Here is a 5,455-nt window from a genome sequence, read left to right on the forward strand (position 1 = left end):
CGCTTGAGTCCAAAAGCATGAGGTTTTCGATGTTCGATCTCCCGTATGTCTAGCTTCGACAACCGTTGCTCAGAAAATGATGCGAAAAATTATAATGTTCATCTTTTATACCGATGCAGTTGTACGGCAGTAGATATTTTGTTTTCTCCTTCCTTCCTTCTGATTGGCTGGTGTAGGCATGGTATACAAAGTTGAAAAATATCGAATCTATTAGTAGTTAGATTAGAAATGCGCTTTCAAAATACGAGAACATCAAATGGTACCAAGCATTTAAGAAAAAAATAATTTCAAATCAGCTGTTCCAATCTCGATAGCTGAGTTTTTCAGTAAAAATATCATCTCATCACAGCGGTACCTTAAGGTACTGCTGTAAATAAATGTTTATTTGTGCTGATATATCAATAGAATGAGATTGTTCGTTTGTTTGGATGTTTTAAGCTCGTCAAAAGATGAAAAAAATACCGAAGGAGTTTAGTGTGTAAGTTTAAATGTGTGTTGTTTCATGAAATCCGAAAATCCAATCAAATTCAGAATTTAAACCAAAAGTAAACAATCGATTATCGAACCATTCGTTAGATCCATTTGGTTTACGGTAATGGTTTGACAATTCAGCAATAACCGAACCATCGGTACTCAATTCAATTACCGAACGTTCAGCTGTTGAAAATTCGGTAAAAAGTAACCGAATTCTGCGAAATTTTCAATGGCTGTGAACCATTTCGCGGTTAGTTTTAACTTTTGGTTAAAATCTGACACTCGAGCAGTTAATTTGATGTTGTCAAAAACAACCCTGCTCGAGAGCATGGTTATTTTTGACAGATCGAAGGTATGATATAAATGAAGTAGAATAATGCTTACTGATTTCTTTCTCAGATTCATGTTCGCAAATGCACGGTTGATGAAACAACACACAAATAATGGAAAATGCGCGAAGCGAAACAGAAGAAATGGCGAATTTGTAAGACATGTCCTCCAAGAGAATGACACAATTTTGTGTTCGTTATTTTGTAGGCTACCGGAACCTGACCAAGCTTTCGCTGACTACTAGAGTTCCTCACCAAGGGACCAAGTGAATTTTTTCGAGTCGCATCGGCTCGACCAATAGCTCGGTAATCAGACCGATTGAACCCGATGTCGGCTCGATCGTAGCGCTGTAATCGGACCGGCATCAGTCAATTTTGAATCAACCAAATCATCGCTTTTGAATTGAATCGACGGCCAACGTCATTCCTACCCTCTTCGAAAAAAAAACGCTCAACGGTGGTCCATCGTTGGTCCAATACGTTGGATCGTTGGTCTAATGAAAGTCCAATCAATCGTTCAACGGGAGGCCAACACGGGACCTTCGTTTGCCGATTTTGAAACAGATCGTTGAACCGAATGCCATTTTTTTTCGTTCAACAAACCCGGCAGACAGAGGTCCATCGTTGAGCCATTTTTAATATAAGGAGTTGGAGCCCCGTTGGACTAGTTTTACTGGAGAATTTCCGAAGTTTTTTCCACTTATTTTTTTTAAACTAACACTACATACCTGTAGAATATTTCTACTTAACGTAAAATTACAACAAATTTTCTTTCTATTTAAAGGTAACATCTAATTTTCACACTATTTTTGCAAGAGAAAAATCAACAACAAACCGTTCCAGCAAACTGAACGAATATTTCGTGCTCAACGACCAACAAAATAGAGCCGCCTGTTGAGAGGGATGACTCATAAAGGGCGAAATTACTGGAAGGTAGCTGAAACCCACTTATACGCGGTGGGCAGATTTCCCCCCAGACGGCTGACTATGTCTGCCAGCCAGACTGGCAACAATGCAACAACCGTTTCCGGCAAAGAATTTCGCCTAGCGGTTATTAACGGTTCTGTTTCTGTCGGATTCTTGCCATACAAGATTGGCAGATCCGTTTTGAATCGGTTTTACATTTTTAGCGTCTTGGTTTTATTTTTTCAATAAAAAGTACATATGAAAGGCTATAAGTCATTGCCCTTCATATATACTAATTATGGAAAATGTTATTGCCAATAACATTGCTTCTCACTACCAAACATACCCATATTTCAGTCAAATTCAGAAGATTCGTGTTTTGTATGTACATGCGGGATTGACGAATATCAAATGAAGTCGAATAAAAAAAAAGAAAAAAGAAGGAAGAGAAATAAACAAGACACGTGCGGCGAGATAATGACAGTTTTTGCAATGACTGAGCGGAAATATTTATTGGAGAAGCCAAGTGAAAGAAAAACTAACAGAAAAGATGAATTTTTGGAAAAAGATACGCTCAGAGACAGGACTCGAACCTGCGTTCTTATGCATTCCGTGCATACGCGCTACCATTTCGCCACTCTGATCTTGCTTTAGCCACACTAAAACTCACAGACATAGTAGCAACGTACATCGAACATGGTCTACATCCTGGCCGTCACCCGACCGAGATAATGACGCAATTTCGCCTGGACAATTTTGACAGCAGCCGGAATGCAGCCAGCCTTCTGACGGTTGCCAGCACTCCTCACAAGCGCGATATAGTAGTTATAGTGCAGTTTTTCGATATATTAGACATATATATTAAGACATTTAAAATTTTTTTAATGTGAAATTGCTTCGATTTTTTTTTCGTTCATAGAATCTAGCACAGATAACAGACATACTTGTTCAAACAAAATTTTTCTAAATCCTACATAAATTTTAAATATGCTATACGTTGGAAACAAAGTGCTCACTAGTGGCACCTATTCGGTTACTCGCCGCAATCTTTCAAAACGTTCCTTTATGTTCCGGAACGATAACAAAGTTCTCCAACATGTTTTTTTTTTGACCACTTCTCACAAAGACAAATTCATATCCGTCGTTTAAATCACCCGTGAATTCAATCGGAATAAAACGAAAATTAACCTACACTCTTACCAGCCGCTACAAACAAAAGTGCATCTCCCCATTTTTAGACAACGAGAGATGACTTAGCTTACAGAAGAGCTCAACAATGGGTGATTTCTCCTCAAAAAATAAGTAAACTAGATTTTCAGTGTGTCATTTTAACCAACAGCCAACCAAAAAATTTACATGAAATGAATGTAGCACCCAAAATAGTACTGATCGCGGTGACATCTGCAAGTATTCGTCACACAAATTTTACACACAGCTCACATGTTTTCGGTGAATCTACTAATTTGATAATGTAAGCTGACATCTCTAACTTTTTTGAAAAGCAAAAATTAAGTTTTTGAATAAAATGAAATAAAACCATGACCTCCATCAACGCTTTCACTAATAAAACATCTTATTTTGCATTTCATAATCCTTTCTTGTGGCAGCATTTACCTCGATTTTCACACGATAACAAATAATTGAGCAATTTTAGGTAAAGCACTATTTGAAAGTCTTAATCAGACGATAAACAATCACATTTATTTATTTATTTATTTATTCCTTCCTTAAAGATCTGGTTCACCAGGATACCAGGATATACAAAATACTTATTTACCAATAAAACTAAAACCTTAAAAACATGTGTTCAGTTATTGTGAATACAAACACCCCTTCCCTCGTGGAAGGCTGATCGCGGGGGACACTCGCCGTTGGGCAACCGTTTGGCTATGCATTTATTGGCCTGGCGGGTGAATCCGGGTGGACACCAGAAAGCCGACGAACGGTCAACAGCGATCAGCAGCAGCAGTGAGGTTAGCAGCCACAAAAACTTCATCTGCCGATAAGAAATAAGTACAGTCGGTAATAATCTGACTCCGGACAATCACTTTGAACTCGTTTTTTTAACTCACGATGGCGATCGGATTTTCGGAAGCACTACTCTTGAATGCTCGAAAGAAAAACAATACTGACGCAAGAGTTGTAAAATGGTAGCGCTTTTATAGCCTGACGGAGGAGAACCGCTGGTTGAATCTCTTTTTATCTCTTTATAGAGCACTGTGAAATAAAATACTCAATTTAAAATAATTTGATTAATGTGCTTATTTTACTGAATTCATTTTGAGAAGACATCAAAATGAAAAGTGCACCGTTACTTCAATCTATACGGTGATAATATTGTACACATTTTGCAGATGATTGTTTGTCAAGAATTCAGATTAGAAAACAATAGTTTGACTATTAACTACAAATCTTCAAATCATCAAGAAGAGGTATCATTCGAACTGATTTGTTTTGATTCCCAATATTAAGTACATAAAAATTGGCAAAATTATTTCCTAGTACCGACTAAAGCCACTTTACGGAAGAAATCATTAAACAATTAATATTCAATCGATTGATATTTTTCGATGTGGAAAAGTCTACAAATGAAGAAAAGAGAACAAACAAAACACTGAAAACTAGACATATTTTCTCCAATTGTTTATTCTTAATAAAAACTCAATTGTATTTGTATCTCTCAAATATGTTCTTCGGTAAAATTGTTTAACGTTTTCAATTTATTCAAGCATTCCATCTTAAATAAATTAAAAGAAAGTTTAACGTTGAACCTACAAAGCTAAATTCATATGTTTCGACAGTTTTAGCCAATAAGTTTCGATCCTATCCGTGCTTTACTGGACTGCGACTGGTGAGCTACTGACGAACCAAGACAAGCTTTCCTCTTGTCCAGAAATAATTTACTCAAAGTAAACTGCAATCATCGTTGTTCGCTTCTATTTGATAACTTTATCAAAACGAAATATGCTGTAAATTCTCAGCAACAGTTAGGTTTCGTTATTTTTACTGACTCTGAAGGGATATTCAAATTTGGCTTTGAAGACAGTTCGGTGGCAGTTTCGTCGCACGTGGCTAATAATGACGAACTTAATCAGAGCATGCAAATTAATCTTCTTAAAAGGAATATTCCTGTCGAAAATTTTGATTACACTAATCTATCGAAATTATAAATAGATCAAGTTCACGACGAACACACTCTGCAATCAACGGGTCGCGTTTCTGTTATCTTGTGTTTCACTTTCAAGAATAGACACAGGTCGCAATCGAGTGCATACCAATTTTTTTTTTATTTTTGATGTCAAAATGTTTGGAAAAGTTTCTGTGGATATGCATTTTGGTCTGCCGGGTTCATATCGATACTGAGTTGGCTGGATTTATCCTTCTTACTGGAACTACCTACTTAAAAGTATTTTTTCTCTCTTCCTGTGGAATCGCGACACTCATTTGTTGCTTCTGTTACCTGTGTCAAATGAATTCAACAAGTTTTGAACTGGTTATATTCTTTAATTCAAGTTGAGTAGAAAATGATAAAAAAAACAACAAAGATCAGCCCCATAGGGTTGTTCGAGCTATTGACGTGGAACCCAGAATATAGACTCTGTTTGTTTTGATTTGTATTTGTTTTGAAGCCGACGAAATTGCATCATAGTCCAATTATATATTTGTACACGCTTGTGATACGGATATAGATATTAAAGCTTCGCTTCGCCAAGCTTGTGTTCAAGCTTTGTATGCAAGCAGTTATT

General features: G+C 36.8%; 1 long non-coding RNA gene across 1 annotated transcript; it reads right to left on the bottom strand.

The window, feature by feature from the left end:
• Positions 1-3,408: 3,408 nt before the first annotated feature.
• LOC131432555 (uncharacterized) lies at positions 3,409-4,560 on the bottom strand. The gene is made up of 3 exons (XR_009229898.1): positions 4,485-4,560; positions 3,782-3,926; positions 3,409-3,705 (listed from the first exon to the last, which is right to left on the bottom strand). It is a non-coding gene; the product is annotated as an uncharacterized LOC131432555 (long non-coding RNA).
• Between the last annotated feature and the right edge of the window lie 895 nt (positions 4,561-5,455).

The sequence above is a fragment of the Malaya genurostris genome, chromosome 2, assembly GCF_030247185.1.
Source record: "Malaya genurostris strain Urasoe2022 chromosome 2, Malgen_1.1, whole genome shotgun sequence".
NCBI lineage: Eukaryota > Metazoa > Arthropoda > Insecta > Diptera > Culicidae > Malaya > Malaya genurostris.